At 49.4% G+C, this 16,956-nt stretch overlaps 1 long non-coding RNA gene across 4 annotated transcripts; it reads right to left on the bottom strand.

Moving 5' to 3' along the window:
* Positions 1-4,299: 4,299 nt before the first annotated feature.
* LOC120885733 (uncharacterized) lies at positions 4,300-14,168 on the bottom strand. 4 transcript variants are annotated; one of them, XR_013424409.1, is made up of 5 exons: positions 10,174-14,154; positions 7,334-7,477; positions 6,517-6,564; positions 5,731-5,856; positions 4,300-5,442 (listed from the first exon to the last, which is right to left on the bottom strand). It is a non-coding gene; the product is annotated as an uncharacterized LOC120885733 (long non-coding RNA). The 4 variants fall into 4 exon arrangements; XR_013424411.1 differs by having other exon boundaries at positions 6,517-7,477; positions 10,216-14,168; XR_013424408.1 differs by having other exon boundaries at positions 6,517-7,477; positions 10,174-14,167.
* Positions 14,169-16,956: the final 2,788 nt, after the last annotated feature.

Below are 16,956 nucleotides of genomic sequence, written 5' to 3' on the forward strand. Positions count from 1 at the left end.
CCCGCGGCTCTGATGTTGAGCTGTCTTTCCACACGCTGGACATGAGAAAGGCCGACGTGAGTGTATCCTCAGGGTTACTTTGACATAGTGGTGTTATTTTCTCTCAAGAAGAGAAGAGAATTAAACAGATGGACCCCAGTCGGCTCCTTATGAACACAGCTTTGTTGCATCCTGGTAAAGCGTTCACATCTATTAATGTCTCTTTCACGGATCCCAACTCACATTCTCCCGAAATAGTCCAGAGGGCAATGTAGCAATTCTCCAAGTCAATACATCGAGGGAAACATTCAGGAGCTTCTAAACTCTGAAGTTTGATTCCCCCCACCACCTACCAAAAAATAAAACATGAGAAAGGAAGAGAGGGAGAGATAAAGAAAGGAAGGAAGGCAGGAGAGGTGGGGAAGGAAGAAAACCTGTGCTTCTAAGGTTGCAGCTGAGCAGGCTCTTCCCTGACAGTGTCCATCAGGACTCAGGCCAGTCAGGCACTGGCCACAGAGCTGGTGCTAACCCAGAGAAATGCTGGGGAGTCTGACTGGTGCTACCAGTCGTAGCTTTGGGCAAAATCACTCAACCTCTGAGACTCAGGTTCAAAATGTATACAAGACAGGTCATAAGATCTCACCGTGGAGGTGGGTGTGGGGTTAAAGGAAGCGCTGGAGGTGGGGTCTCCCGCACACAGCAGGATCCTGTGATGCACAGATTCCTTTCACCCTCAGCTGAGCATGGATCTTAACAGGCATCCAGGCCCCTCTCCTGCCCACGAGGAGACTATGGGCTGCCGAGTACATGAGTCATTTGCAAATTCAAAATATTCACATACAGTTGCTTTACTGCATTTTAAGTCAGAAACTAAAAATCATACTGGAGCTATTGATTTCAGAATTTGTTCAAGAGAAGCACAGCAGCCTTGAAGTGCTGGGGTTCTTCCCACCTTTTCCCTAAATGAACAGATCCGTCTGAGGCTTGGGATTGCTGGTGGAGACATGCCCACTTGCCCCACCCCCACTCACCATATGCTCCTTGAATGAAGGTGTGGCCTGAGTGTTGGGCTGTTCTGTGTCTGCTGCTGGGAGCAGAGAGGCTGGAGTCCCCGGCAAGGGCCCTTGTGGGTCCTGCATGCTGAGGACCCGGGGGTAGCTGGCCTTGTTTCTGTTGCCGGACCGGGCCATCCTGCCTCCTGTTTGTCCTCATCTTGTCAGGTGGACTCTCTCCTCTGGCTCACTTCCTTTGGTTTCATAGGGCTGCTGCAGTTCCAGACATCTGGTCTACTTTCCAGACAGCAAGAAGTGACGAAAGAGGAGGCTGCGGGCATATCTGTGCCTTTTATCAGGAAAGTCAAAGATTCTTCAGAAACCCTTGGACTTCTGCTCTAGTGTGCCTCCAACTGCAAGGAGAATGGGCTCCACTATAACAAGTGGAGGTTCTCCTGGCAAGGCGGAGGGGAGGAGTGGGTGTTGGGTGGACCACTAATGAGTCTGAGCACTCAGGAGGGAGGCTGGAGAGAGGCTAGTAAATGAACCCTCACGTAATTCTGACAAATAATTTATTCTAGTAATTAAGTTCCGCCTTTGTTCCTTCCGGGAACTAGGGCTAATCCTGTACCAGCAGGGTTAGTGTTTACTTTGGGGAAGGCAGAGAGGGAAGTGGGGCCTGGCAGGCACTCGGCCAATCAGTTATTCCTGAAGTCCAGGGTGTGGTCTGCTGTTTTCAGGGTGCGTGGTCATTGGGCCTATCTGTTTGTCAGCCGTGCTGGTGACCATAATGAACACCACTGGCCTGAGATAGAGAGCACCCCTGGCCGCCCCTGAGGGTGAGGGCCACCCTGGGCATTTCTTCCCGCAGCCCCCTCCTTTGCCGAAAAGTCCGTGTAGTACAAGATTCAGGTGAGGAGTCACGTGTGAAGATCCGTTTGATTGCTTTAAAGCCATTTGTCATTTTACACCTAAAAATGTGATATCCAAGCTTGATCATCCACCTCGTTCCCTAGATTCAGCCCTGAGTGACTCAGCTCTTCCTAGAACTCAAATCAATCCTCACAGAATAAAATGATTGTTAATTTAATGGGGATAGGTTCAGAAAGACTTGCCACCAGGTTGGAAGGCAGATCTGAAACTTGGATCTTGAGCCCGAAGGTGGCTCCATTCCATGCGTTCTGCAGACTGTGAAGAGTGGGCTGCCTGACGTGTCCTCCCAGGTTGTGGCCAGTGCTCGGCAGCAATGCTGTCCCCTGGAAAGACTGCGATGGCTGCTCATGCCCAGCAGGAACACGAAGTTCCTCGTGCGGGGGGACTCGCTTAGCTGTATTCCACAGTCGTATTCTAAGACCTTCCAAGGCCCTGGCCCAGGTGTGAGGGTCCGAAGCTCTGGCAATAAAGCAGCAGAGGGCATTGTGATGCAGAGGTCCTAGGCAGAGGCTGATCCCCCCAGGCAGGGAATGCTGCTCTGCCCCTGGCCCTATTCTTTTCCCTGGAATTTGCAAACTGGGGACATCTGCCCTGCATGGGTGGGGCTTGGAATCACAGCTGCTTCAGACCAGCAGATTTGAATCAGGAAGGTTTTAATGAGGTCCTCATATCTGCCAGTGCCTTTTACCCAGTTATTCGTTCCCTCCTTACACGAGCATCTATTAAGTGCCCACTATGTGCCAACCACAGGCACCAGGAGGCATAACCATCTGGGGACCCAGAGTGATGGCAACGCACTAGTCTGCGCTGTGTCTGAGAGCAGTGGCAGTGGCCAGGATCCTCCATGGGCAACCATGGAATCACAGTCGTTAGAGCAGGCAGATGGCCCACGCAGATTTGCTTCGCAACAGGAGTTTATCATAAGTAGCATTTTCATCAAAGTAATTTCAAGGTCTTTAAAACGGCTAACAGCCTCCCCGGGGACGGCTGTTCACATGTCTGAGTGGCGGTTGTGTGGTGTCTAATGCAGTTGGCGATGGGCAGAGGCAGAAGGGAGCCTGGCGACAGAGGCTTGTTGCTATTGGTAACCAGGACAGGTGAAGCTGCAGGCTAGGGGTCAGCCCCTTGCCTGGGAAGAGAGAGGCTGCGGGAAAGCCAGCGGCCAGCACAGAGACGCCGTGCACATGGAGTGGGGCTTGGCTCCTCTCATCACCAGCCCCAGCCCTGCAGGTGACGGGAGAGGGTCCTCCTGGCCTGGGAACCAGGTGGTCCTGATGCTTCCCTGCCCCTCCCATGAGCCCCTCCCTGTGTCTAGGATGGGCCTTGGATCAAAGCCTCCCTTAAAGCCCCGGCCCTGGACTTTAGGGCGAGATCTTGACACCCCACCAGGCCCCTCAGGGTCCCTAGAGGCATCTCCCACCTTGACCTGGGGCCACACCGCTGTCTTTCTGCACACACACAGCCCAAGTGCACACACACACCACACACGTGCACCCACGTGCACACACTAATACCACAGGCGCCCACTCTGCCAGCAGGCTCCTAACAGGGACCTTCAACTCCTTCCTGCTGAATAAGGCATTTTTCTTTATGCCTCAACTACCCAACACACAGACAGACAGACAGCCTTTCTCCCCCTCAGCCTCTGGGATAAAGAAGTGCAAGTGTTCCTTGGATAAGCTCCCACTGGCCCAGGGCTAACGCCCGTGGACGATGGTGAAGACATCAACGGTGCTCCCAGGGGACAGGAGCTGCTCCTGCATCCCCACCTGAGCCTCATGGCAGCCTTCCCAGGGGTGGACTGTCACTCTCCACAGGTGAAGACACGCAAGACACAGAGAGGGAAAGTGACTTTCCTGAGGTCACAGAGCTGGTAAGAGACTGGATTTGAGCCCAGAGAGCTGGGCTCTAGCTGCTTTTGCAACTCAGATCTGAAGGGTCCCCATTCCCAGAGCTGTCATTCAGTGAACCCCGATGCTGGACGTGCCCATGGCTATCTGTGCTGTGTAACCACCACCCCAGATATAACAGCGGAGGACAAGAATGACTTCGTTTGCTCTGGGATTCCGAGGGTCAGGAACTTGGACAGGGTGGGTGGGGAGGCCTAGCCTCAACTGGCCAGGTGTGTGTGGAGGGCTGTGGCTGGTCATCAGCAGCTTATCTTCCTGAGCATCTGGGCTGGGTGGCTGCATGGCAGGGGTCTGCCTCTGCATGTCTGCCTCCTGTGACGTGGGGGTGGGCTCCGGGCCATGACATCCTGAGGGGAAGAGAGAACGGGACAGAAGCCTCAGACCTGTTCTGACCTTCCCATCATGCAACAGCACCTCTGTCCCAGCCTAGCACTCCCACACAAGCAGGAGCCCAGGTCCAGGGGACGGAAACCAACAGACTCCACTTTCTCTTGCTTTTTGTTTTTATTTGTTTGTTTGTTTGTTTGGGTACTGGGGATTGAACCAGGGCAATTTACCACTCAGCTACATCCCTAGTCCTTTTCATTTTGAGACAGGTTCTCTGTAATTTGCCTAGGATGACTTCAAACTTGCCATCCTCCTGCCTCAGCCTCCCAAGTGGCTGGGATTTCAGGTATGTACACTATGCCCAGCCACAGAACAACCTTTTTGAAGAATGTGGGCTTCTGGTTTGCCCTCAGATCAAAGGCAAGTAGCTATCTGTGCTGTAAAAAAACAGTACCATTTATTTATGTACTGCATGCCTTTGGGGTGACCAGTAGATGAGGAGCCAAGATGCAGATTGCTGTGTGGCTACAACTGTGTATAATAACTTGAGAAGAGGGGTCCAGAATCAAAAGCTAACCAGGCCCAGTGGTGCACACCTGTAATCCCAGTGGCTGGGAGGCTGAGGCAGGAGGATCACGGTTCAAAGCCAGCCTCAGCAAATTAGCAAGGCCCTGAGCAACTCTGCAAGACCCTGTCTCTCTATAAAATATAAAAAAGGGCTGGGGATGTGGCTCAGTGGTGAAGGGGGACAGAAGGAGGCTCTCTCCTCCAACTCTCCTGTCCTGGTCCTTGGGCAGTGTGGGAAGGACAATATGTCCTCCCAAATGGTACTCGAAACATGTTTGGCAGCAGCTTTTCCATGAGAATGCACAAAAGCTTCAGCTAACACATTTAAATATTAAATACATTTAAATATTTTAGATCCTTAAGAAATGCCAACTGGCTGAACTAACCTTTTTTTCCAATTTGGTGTGAAACTCACAAATACCAAGTTTAAACAATTTATTCATAACTGAGCAATGGAGAAGAGACTCCCACCGCAGGGGAGAGGGGCCTTCTGGGTCGGAGCCCAGCCATGGCCCCCGTGTCTCAAGCCTGCTCCCTGCAGCTGGCCCGCCTTCCATCCCAGGAGCCCGGGATCCAAAAGTAGGAGAGGTGCGTTCGAGGGCTAGGCTTGCTGTCTTGTGTTGACCGGAGTTTCAGATCTGTCCCTGGCTGTGTGACGCTGGGCCAGTTACTCACCTACCTTCTGCACAGTAGCGGGCGGTAGTGACGCACACATTCACACGTTGCTGGGAGAACTGACGAAAGAGGAGTGAAATATTTCAAATGCTCCTTGGCACAAAAAGCTTGTAAAGGGTCACCCGTTCCCCCTGCGGTGACACTCGTGTGTGGCTAGCAATGGCACCTCTACAAGGTCATTGCTATTGCCTGGGATGGTGGCCTCTTCTCCTAGGTAGATGGAGGAGCTCAATCTGTGCTTTGGTTACCTGGTGCTGGCTAGATGGCAGACTGGAAGGATCACAGCAGGTCTCTAACAGTGAGGATGTGTAGAGCCTCTGGGCTCTTGGATCCTTCTGGAAGCTCACCTTGTCTCAGACTTGATTTTCTCATCCTCGGCCTTTCCAGCAACGACGTCTCCCAGGCAGCTCCAGGCCTCTGGGATGCTCAGCTGGTATCTTTGCCAACCGGGCTTTGCACCTCTCGCAGCCCGCCTGGCAGGAGAATTCGGGGGGTGGGGAATTTGTCTATAAAGTTGTGTTTTGTTTTTTTGGTACCAGAGATTGAACCTAGGGATGCTTTACCTCTGAACTACATCCCCAGTCCTTTTTGGTGACAGGATCTCACAAAATTGCCCAGGCTGGCCTTAAACTTGCAATCCCCCTACCTCAGACGGGCTGGAAATACAGGCATGCGCCACCATACCTGGTGACTAAAGTTTTTATGCAGAGGTTCTTTGTTTTTCAAACTTTTGTTTTTCAAATATTTTATTTTTCATCACAAAATTTATTTGCTCTTATTATAAAATATTCTTTTTAAAATTTTAAGTTTTCAAATTTCTATTTTTAAATAATGACAGATTTGAAGAGTTGCAAGAATAGCATAAAAAAAAAAAATTCCAGCTCAGTGGTAGAGGGTCTGCTTAGCATGTGCAAGGCCCAGCATCATAAAAAATATCTCCATACTCCCATCACTCAGATACACCAAGTGTTAGCGTTCTGCCATATATGACCACACCATCCTCCACCCACCTCGCCTCTCTCTCTCTCTCTCTCTTTCTATCCCAAATATATATATATATATATATATAACTCTTTTCCCCTAGACTGGTTGTTTTCAGTGAGAATGGCATTCAGAAACCTTGACGCACGTACTAGGTGCTCATTCTTGCGAAGGTCCTCGCCTGGGAATCCGCAGATGACCTGTGGGGATCCACAAACACACCAAGATTACAGAACAACCTTTGTGTGTTCATATTCTTGCAAGCTAGGAGAACCACTACTTTGACAAATTCACAAGAGATCCGGGATCCGAATCTAAGAAGCCTTGCTTTATTGAACCAGGATTCCTTTTGTTCTAAAGCCCCTTGGTGCTTTTTCTGCCTGACAAACGTTGGGGGTGGGGTGGGGAGGGGACAGAGCAAGCAGGTGGACGCATCCAGCTGGCCCAAGGAAGATGACTGTTCTTTTTTTAAAACGTCTTTATTGAGACGTAATGCAACACCATGGAACCTCACCACATAGCTGTACACTTCAGTGGTTTCTAGAATATCTACAGATTGGAGCACGTCACCGCGGCCAACTGTGGAACGTTTCCATCGCCTGTCGTCAGATGCAACGCCACACCCCGGCTCTCACCCCAGCTTCCACCCCAGCCCTAAGCAGCAGCTGATCTTCCGATTTGCTTATTCTAGATGATTCATAAAAATGGAACCGTGCGGTTTGTGCTTTTTTTGTGCTTTTTTCTCCTTTCCAGGAGCATGATATTTTAAGGTTGGCCCATCCTGCAGCATCCACCAGCACTCATCCTCATCACGAACCTTCCACTGTGTGGCTGGGTACCACGCTTAGCCCATCCATTCTTCCATCCACGGGTATTTGGGTCATTTATACCTTTTGGCTTTTGTGAATAATGAGCATTTGTGTATGACTTTTTGCTTAAACACCTGTTTTCAACTTGGGCAGTGCATACCTGGGAGCAGAATCTCTGGGCCACACGGTGCCTCTCAGCTTCCCTTTCTGAGGAACCGCCAGGTTGATTCCACTGTGGAAGCCCACCGCGTTTGGGGCTTCAGCGTCTCACCTCTGCCCCCTCTTGTTGTTTGTTTGGTTTGTTCTTTGTTAGTTTTTATCACTGTGGTGAGCTTGCAGTGGTATGCTGTGGTTTTGATTTGCATTTCCTTAATGGCTGATAATGCTGAGCGTCTTTTCATGTGCTTATTGACCATTTGCATATTATCACTGGACAAAATGCCTATCCTAGTCCTTTGCCCATTTTTTAGTTGGATGGCTGGTCTTACTGTTGAATTCTATATATTATGAATATTAGACTCTTCTCAGATATATGTCTTACAAATACCTTCTCCCATTCCATGGGTTCCTCCTCCATCTCTCCCCTCCCTACTGCCCCCCCCTTTTTCCTTTCTCTCTTTCTTTCTTAGTACTGGGGATTAAACCCAGAAGTTCATGCATGCTAAGCACGCCCTCTATCACTGAGCTACACCCCAGCCCTTTTTATTTTATTTTGAAGCAGGCTCTTGCTAAAATGCCCAGCTTGGCCTCTCCTGGGATCCTCCTGACCCAGCCTCCTGGGTCAGTAGGGTGGCAGGTGCGTGAAACTGCACTCATTTCTTTTCACTTTTTGATGGTTTCTTTTGATGACAATAAGCTTTAATTGTGATAAAATCCAATTTATCTATCTCTCTTATTTTGTTGTTTGTGCTTTAGGAGTTTTATCTTGGATGTCATTGAAAGTCTGACATCATGAAGTTATACATTTTGATCTTGGATCAATTTTAACTTAAGTTCCATTGTCCCAGATGTGAGACACCTAAAATATTTAACTTGAGCAAAAAACATATCATTTATGGAAACTCTTGAAATAAATACTGTGTGTTTAGAATTCCATCTTTCTGAGAAAAACAATAGTGAACGATTAGAGATTTTGAAAAAATATGTAATTTCATGAAAAATGAATAAAGGATATATAAGCTCTAGGTTATAATTTTCAGCCTATTTCAATGCACCTGTGTCAATTTCTGAAATAGTGGCAGTATTAAAAACTCAAAAACTTAATGGGCTAAGTTAATTTCTGTGGCTGGGTACAGTGGTGCATGCCTGTAACTCCTTTGGCTCCGGAGACTGAGACAGGAGAATCAGAAGTTCAAGGCCAGTCCCAGCAACTGAGAGACACCCTGTCTCAAAATAAAAAATAAAAAAGGGCTGGGAATGTGACTCAGTGATTAAGCAACCTTGAGGTCTCTCCCAGTACCAAAAAAAAAAAAAAAATCTTTTCTTTTTTTTTTTTTTTCTCCAGCTATGCAACTATTTCAGTACCACTGAGCATATCCCCAGTACTTTTTATTTTGTTTTTATGTTGCTTAGGGTCTTAGTAATTTGTGCAGGCTGGCCTTGACCTTGAGATCCTTAGGCCTCAGTCTCTCAAATTTCTGGGATTACAAGAGTCACTGCACCTGGCCCAACACAAATGGTTAAAAATAAAGCATTCTCCCCATTTCATGGTCTTGACATTCTTGTTGAAATTCAGTTGGCCACGGACATGTAGGTTTGTTTCTGAATTCTCAGTCCTCTCCCACTAGTCTGTGTGTGATGCCTGCCCCATGCTGCCCTCATTACCTCCCATGTAGTATGTTTCCAAATCAGAAAGGTGACTCCTTGGGCTGGGGATGTGGCTCAAGCAGTAGCACGCTCGCCTGGCATGCGTGGAGCCCGGGTTCGATCCTCAGCACCACAGACAAACAAAGATGTTGTGTCTGCCGAAAACTAAAAAATAAATATTAAAATTCTCTCTCTCTCTCTTTAAAAATAAATAAAGAAAGAAAGATGGCTCTTCTCCCCTGTTCTTCTTTTTCAAGACTGTTTTGGCTATTCTGGAAAACTGTTCTTTTTTTTTTTTTTTTTTTTTGCTACTAGGGATTGAACCCAGAGGGGCTTTATCACGGAGCCACGTCTCCCACCCTTTTTATACTTCTTCTTTTTAAAATTTTTTTTAGTTGTAGATGGACACAATACCTTTATTTTATTTTTGTGTGGTGCTGAGGATTGCACCTAGTGCCTTCCATATTCGAGGCGAGTGCTCTGCCACTGAGCCACAGCCCCAGGCCTTAGGTTTCATTTTAAGACAGGGTCTCACTAAGCGGCTTCGGGGCCTCACTAAATGGCTGGGACTGCTCTTCAACTTGTGATCCTCCTGTCTCAGCCTCCAAGGCACTGGGATTAGGGGCATGAGACACCCCACCTGGCAGCCATTCACTTTCACATTCATCAAATCCTGGGGCTTTATCTTAGTAGCAAGTGTGTGTGTGTGATTGTCAGTTAGCTCTCTTTTTAGTTTGTTTTATTGGTATCTGTTCAATCATCCTACTTTTTAAATCACCTTATTGACACTTTCATTGTGCCTGTGCTCCTCAGCTTAAAGACATAAAAGTACTAAAGATAGGTACATAGATAAAAGAGATAGAGAGAAGGGCAGAAACACAGGCGGGGTTTGGGGCTGGAGGACACCGTGGCCCAAAGTGCTTGCTTGGCTGAGCCAGCAACCAGCAGCAGGACTCTGCAGAAGCACTTGAGGCCTTGACTTCTGTACTGCGGACCAGTCTGAGTCTGCATATCCCAGAGCCCTGAGATGTGCTGCCCAGGGACTTTGCCCTCCCCACCGCCCTCTGCCCTGGACATCCTGCTTTCTGCAGACGCTGGGGCCTCGTCTGAAGAGGGAGCCACCTCCAAGGCGTCATAACTTGAGCTCCTGGTTTATCTGTGACATCCCTAGCCCTTGCTTCTCTCAACACTCACCCAAAGCTGGAAGTGGTCACCTGGGCGAGAGCGGGGACAGACCTGGTTCTCAGGTTTGGGCGGCGTCCAGCAGGATAAAAAGGAGCTGGGCTTCTCTTACATGTCAGAGGTGATTTGCTGGAAGGACTGACCAGACTCAGTAAGTTAACGTTTGTTACGTGGAGGATACAGGCAAACAGCAGCAGGAAGAGATGCTCATCGCAGGATCCCGAGTCTCCTGGCCCAGCCTCCTCCTGCCTCCTCATTTCAGACACGGGGAGCTCTACCTGGCAGAGAAATCCAGGGCATGTGAACTTTGCCCAAGAAAACACATGCAAAGCTCAGGGTTCGAGGCTCTGGGGGGATGAGTCACAAGGACACATCCTGCTTAGCGACCAGCCACAGAACTGACCTCAGGACTCCAGCATTGGGACCAGGCACACATCAGTCCTGACGTTCGTACAAACCGTCCCAGTAAGGAAGCAGGGCACGGTCCACTGCCCTGGATGCACACAAAGCAGTCATCAATCACAGAACGTGACAGGCTCCTGAGGGCCACATTCCCAAAGGTTGGCAAAGGTTGGATATTGTCCAGGTTTCCCGGGAGCCCAGGCAGGAGCAGGCCACCGACCTGCTGTGCTGGCCCTTCACTCACATGCTGACATTGTCTACATGGTCAGGGTCCAGGGACCAACGCATCTGGATAAAGACTGGACGATCTCAGGAAACTCACGGCCATTGGGTATCATTGCAGTACAGTGAGATGGGAGAACATGGCAATAGAGTACCCACAAAGGTCTCTACTTTGTGTTCTTAAAAAAATCATGTCACTCACATCCAAGTCTACTAGCTCATGTGCCCGAGGCAAGGGTATGTTTGTGAAATGGCTATGTTGGTGACATGTCACATAATTTCTTTCTCTTCCTGTCATATTTGTCCAATATTTGTCCTTCTTGCTCTGGCCCCTCATGTCCAAGTGGATCTGGACAGTCATAATCTCCACCAATTATGATCCAGGAATCAGACCAAACCATTCTGGCCACTGGTCATCTCTTTCCGAGGATTTAGCTCTGCAAAACTTACCCTACTTGGCATTTTCTACTTGCACAAAAATCTCCATTAGTTCTTAGGCAAATCTGTAAACTCAATTTGTTTCATTTATTGGCCAAACATTAGAATATTGAAAACAATTCTTCCTTCACTGGCAAGGGCCTGTTCACTCAGCAAATAATTACTGAGCACTTCCAATAACAATAATTATTGTTGTCATCAAATGTTTATTAGAGGCACGGAGAGGGAGGAGGAGGAGGCAGAGTGGATTAAGCAGACACAGCTCATGGAGACTCCCATCTGTCCCAGGAGGGTGGCCACCTGTCCTTTGTGCTTGGGCCTGAGGGGATTTCTGGGTGTAGCACTTGCAGCGGCTGAGACTAATCCTGGACAAACTGGACAACTTGGTGGCCCTACTCAGCAGACCACTGGTCATCCGATCACCAAGACAGTCACAAAAACACCCCTCTCGTGGTAACTTCTTTGTTTGCATTGTTATCAGTGTGTAAAGGGGAAGTTCCGGGTGCCATGGAGGCTCTTAACAGATTAGGAACATGGCTTCACCAAAGCCACTGCCTCTGGAAGTCCCACAGAACCACCCCGTGTGACCCACGCTGTCTTGTAGGGCCACTAGACCCTGGAACCACGGGGCCTATTGATGCTGGAGCTGAGGCTAGAGCCTCATTGTGTCCAAGTCGGGTGATAATTACAGCCATTGGGGACACTGCCCAGACCCCTGAGAGCCAGATGAGTTCCCACCAAATCTCTCTCCACACCCCAGAAGTGGAGACTCCTCCCTCTTACTAGTCTGGTCCAGTCTCAGGAGGGGTTTTGTGGGTGAGAGGGTCACAGTGCACCAAAACAGTGTCTCCAAGAATGAATGTCTTTCCCAGAACCTCAGAACATGAACTTCTTTGGAAATACGGTCATGTGAGGTGTAGTTAGTTAAACCAGGTTAAAGTTAAACTGGAGTTGAATGGACCTTGATCCCTCACGACCCGTGTCCTCATTAGACCCACCGAGGGGAGCACCCAGGAAGCCAGAAGCAGGGAACAGCAATGCAGCGGCCCACCAAGGAGCTAATGATGGCCTGCAACCACTGAAGCCAGGGAGAAGCTGGGGGAACCTTCTAGAGGCTTCAGAGAGCACGGCCTTGCCAACATCTTGGTTTTGAACTTCTGGCTCCCAGACTGCGAAAGAACACATTTCTGTCATTTTAAGCTGCCTGTTGATGGCACTTTGTTATGACAGCTCCAGGAATCTCATTTAGCTCTAGGAAGCTGGCACCGCTGCTCCAATGACTGGCAGGTTATTGGGGACCCAGCTCTCTTGCCTGGGTGTAAAGAGCCCCAGGAGCCCCCTCAGTGGGCTCTGCAAATCCCCAGAGCCCTCGCAGGGGCAGATGTGGGCAGAGCTCGACCTTACCCCTGCCTGCAGACCCCATCCCACCTCTCCACATCTCCTGCCCTGTGCACTTCATAGTTTTAAAATGTTTCCATAAAAGGATTTGCAGGTTTTAAAATGAGAAGGAAAAAGTTTAAATGAGCATACAGATTCTCTTTTGGCAAAATATACAGTTGCTTCCTATTTCTGCTCTTAGTGTAGCTACAACCGTAGAATACACATAACGATACTGTTGTCCAACCAATTCATTCTGTCTTGAATTATTTCTCTCCTTATATTGAGCTGTTTGGGCTGGGCACAGTGGCACATGCCTGAAACCCCAGGAGGCTGAGGCAGGAGGTTTGCCAGTTTGAGGCTGGCCTGGGCAACTTAGGCAAGACCCTTTTCCCCAAAATTAAAATAACAACAATAAAAACAAATTAAAGGACCTGGCTATGTAGCCCAGTGTTAGCACATCCCTGGGTGCAATCCCCAGTAGCACAGAGGGGAAAAAATGAACTGTTTGGAAAATAAAGTCTAGGTCTGCCCTGCTCCTCCTCTGCCTCCCGCCCTCCCTTTTTTCCTTCCTTCTAATATCTGGGATTGTGTCCCGTAGATTTCCTAGACTCAGGCTGGACTGAGCCGCACAATCTGCTCCTGCAGCCTCACAGCTGAGCTAACGGCGGCCCTGCTTATGGGCTTTCCTCTCTAATCCCCGAGTTTGGGGTGGACACACTGGCTGTTCTGATTTCATTAGGCCGGCAGATGGCTTCTGCTAATCACACAGGCAGTCTCTTGAAGATGTGGGTTAAAATGAATGTCATTCGACATGTTGGAGGTGACCAGCGAGGGTTTACCAGCAAGGACACGTGTGGAAACACAAAGGCTGGCACCCTGTGAAAACTGAGGTATTGGTGAAGTGCCTCTGGGCACTCGACAACCACAGGCGCCGTGGTTTTGCCAATCGTGGGGATGCACCGAGGATGAAACGGGGCCTTTGAACTAGCGATGGCTTTTGGCTTAAAGTAAAAGAAACCTCAGGGAAGGCTGCAAAAAAAATCCCATGGGCCTTATGCAGAAAAGGGTCTTTATCACCCCAACACTCACCCCAAACCTATCAGCCAGAGGCCCTCGCTTGCGCCCCCTCCACCATCACCACTCAGGTTGACCAGCAAGCCCTGGGTGAAGGCCGGGTGGTAAGGAGAAGCCCTGGGCCCTCCCCAGCCCCTGCACCTGTGGCCGTCACAGCAGTCCTCAGAGGATCCCCGAACCTTGTCCCCAGCAAGGCTGGAGATGGCAGGTGCAGGGGTCAACATTCAGCCTTTCTGGGAAATGCTGCTTCTTCCCACCATAACCACCGTGGTGCCCCAGTGGGCGCCACTATGACCTGATAGATGCCATCCACACGGCCACCACTGATTGGTCAGAGCTGGACACACCTGACCCCAGCTGGACCAATCAGAGCCCTTCCCTGGGCTGTCTGGGGTTGGCCTGGAGCTGCAGATGCCGCTGTCCTCTGGAGCCTGTGGAACAGCCCGGCCTGGAGTGAGAGAGACAGAGGCTACCATGAGCACTGGAGCCTTGGCCCTGACCCAAGTGCCCCAGAGGCCAGAGGCCCAGCTGTCCCTGTGTACTTCCTGAGCAGTGTGACACGTCAGCAGAAATCAACCAACACATTACTGGATAAGAGTAAAAAGCCTTGAATTAAACCCGGGGATGAAAAGTAGATTGTTCCATAAATGGATAATTAAGTAACCATTTGGGAAGAGAAATGAAATTATGTTAAGTCATATGCTAGGGATTGCTTGTGTCCCTCCCCAAATACTTTAAAGTTCTAATCTCTGGTACCTGGGAATATGACCTTATTTGAAACAGGGTCCTTGTAGAAGAGACCAAGTTGAGATTGTTAGGGTGTCTCTGATCCAGTGTGACTGATGTTCTTAAGAGACAGACAGACAGAGGAGAAGCAATCAAGTCAAGACTGAGGCAGATTAAAGATATATATCTTCAGGCCAAGGAAGGCCACAGGCTGCTGTGGAAAGGCCTGGAGCAGACACCCCTCGAGAGTCTTGGAGAAAGCACGGCGCAGATGACACCCTGATTGTAAATGGGTTGCTACTAAAACTGTGGAAAATAAATACCCGATGTTTTAAGCCAGTTTATGGTAATTTATTACAGCAGCCCAGGAAATTAATGTAATACACAATAATATACCCCAGAAGGCCAAATACTTAACTGTTTAAAGATAAAGCATGAAAAGAAATAATGGAAAATCTCTCTTATCCTAACACTAAGGTCTGAAATGATGAAAGATTAACCATCTATGTAAAATATATATATATTTCTGTATCGTGCACAAAAAGAATAAAAGTAAAAGAAAGAGTAGAAATGTGTTTGCAACATGTGACAAAAAGCTCATGTGCTTCATTCATAAGCAGCTACACAAATGATAAAAATATAAATAAGCCGACACGCAGAGGAGCACATGCTGGCCAAAGTGCAGAAGGAATTCATACAGCACTAGAACACGTGGAGAATTGTTCTGCATGAACTACAGAATCTCTCTGAAATCGTACTAACATAGATGTCTGGGGCTGGGGCTGTAGTCCAGGGTCAGAGTGCTTGCCCAGCACGGGTGAGGCACTGGATCTGATCCACAGCACCATGTAAAAATAAAAAAGAAAAGAAAGGTATTGTATCCATTTACAACTAAAAATATAAACTTAAATTTAAAAAAGATCCGATTGACAACATCCAGCGCTGAGTGTGGCTGCTCTGGAATGTCCTGGCCAGAGGGATGTGGGGATACTGGATACAGGGAACTGCAGGTCTGGGTTGACCAAACACTGCATGTGGCCTTGGTGGCTTGGGGGACCAGCTCTGAGCCTGTAGCACAGCCTTTGCAATCACAGTACCTCTGTGAGCCTGAGACCTCAGACCACACCCAGCTTCATGCTAACAGAGCCATTTATGAAGAGGACCCTGGGCCACGCTGGATCAGTTTGACCTCTGATGAGCTGGGGTCTCAGCAGCTGAGGTCAGTCACATGAACACTGTAGCCTATGTGACTGGCCCCTGTAAAAACCTTGAACACCAGGGCTCAGGTCAGCTTCTGGGGTGACAGCACTTTCTTGGTCCTGGGTGTCAGGTAGGTGGCGGTGACTTAGGACAAAACAGCACGCGCAGGAAAGACACATCAATCAGGCGCGGGCAGAAACGCCCATCAATCAGCGGGATCTCCTGGCTAATGCCTGTCAATCAGCAGGGTCTTCTAACCAATCCTAGATTTCAGCCAGCTCCCCCGACCAACTCCAATGGGACAAGGGACTCTAAAAATGCCTTTTCCTGTCCCAACCCTTCCCTTCCTGCTGTAAGCCACATAAAAGTCCAGTCCGGTCAACTCCCACGCAGTTTCTCCTCGACTCTTCTCCTGTCCACTCTGTCAGTCTGATGGAGTTCCGCCCGGGAGTATCTCATATCTCAAATAAGGGCTTGTTCGTGGCCTTTTTAAATCTGCCTCCTTTGGTCGCCACCGGCCTCGCCTGACCTCTCACTGGGAGGGCCAGTGCTGTCTACAGTCTGCAGAGAAAGGACTCTGGGAGCTTGCGTGACTTCTCCTGGCTTCAGCTCTAGGGGCCCCTTTCCTTCCCTTTTGTTACCAGCCTTTTCTCTCTGATAAATTCTAAGTAGAAGAATAACAGCTTTTCTTTGTTTTGGAAGTCTTTCTAGAAAATCCCCAAGCCCAAGGACACTCTTGGGGCTCCTGCACACTGTCTCTCTGGAAGCGTTTGGAAACTGAGTTTGCACATCGTTTTATGTAGCACCAGGAGAACGAATCACCCCTGAGAAAGAATAAGGGGCCGGGCTTAGAGGGATGTCACTGGGGTCCTGGGGTCCTGGGGTCCCGGGCTCCAGCTGGGTGGAAGACAGGTGTGGGCCACGCCTGAGCATGACAGGGTGTGGCCCCGGCCACCAGACCAGCAGCTCTAGCTCTAGCTGCGAGGCAGAGGCAGCGCCAGGAGGAAAGTGTCCTTGGTCTCTGTCGCCTTGAACTGGTGAAAGGTGTCTGCTCCCACGTGTTCTCATTTAACAGCTAAGACTTCAGACAGTACATGGCAAAGTTTGGGCACCTCACCTAACGCCATACCCACAGCCCCCGAGCCTTGGAAGACACTTGGAAGTGCTTTTCCTCCTACTCTGGACTGGTCTGTGCTCCTCCCCAGCTCAGGTGCTGAAACTCTGACCCCCCGTACGACCTTATTTGGAGATGGGGCCTGGGAGGCGGGGATGGAGATTAAATGAGGCGTAAAGGAGCCCCAGGTCAAGCAAGGACTGCCATCCTCAAGAAGAACCCCCAGGCTGCTGGTGCAT

This window comes from Ictidomys tridecemlineatus, chromosome 1 (genome assembly GCF_052094955.1).
Source record: "Ictidomys tridecemlineatus isolate mIctTri1 chromosome 1, mIctTri1.hap1, whole genome shotgun sequence".
In the NCBI taxonomy this organism is placed as follows: Eukaryota; Metazoa; Chordata; class Mammalia; order Rodentia; family Sciuridae; genus Ictidomys; species Ictidomys tridecemlineatus.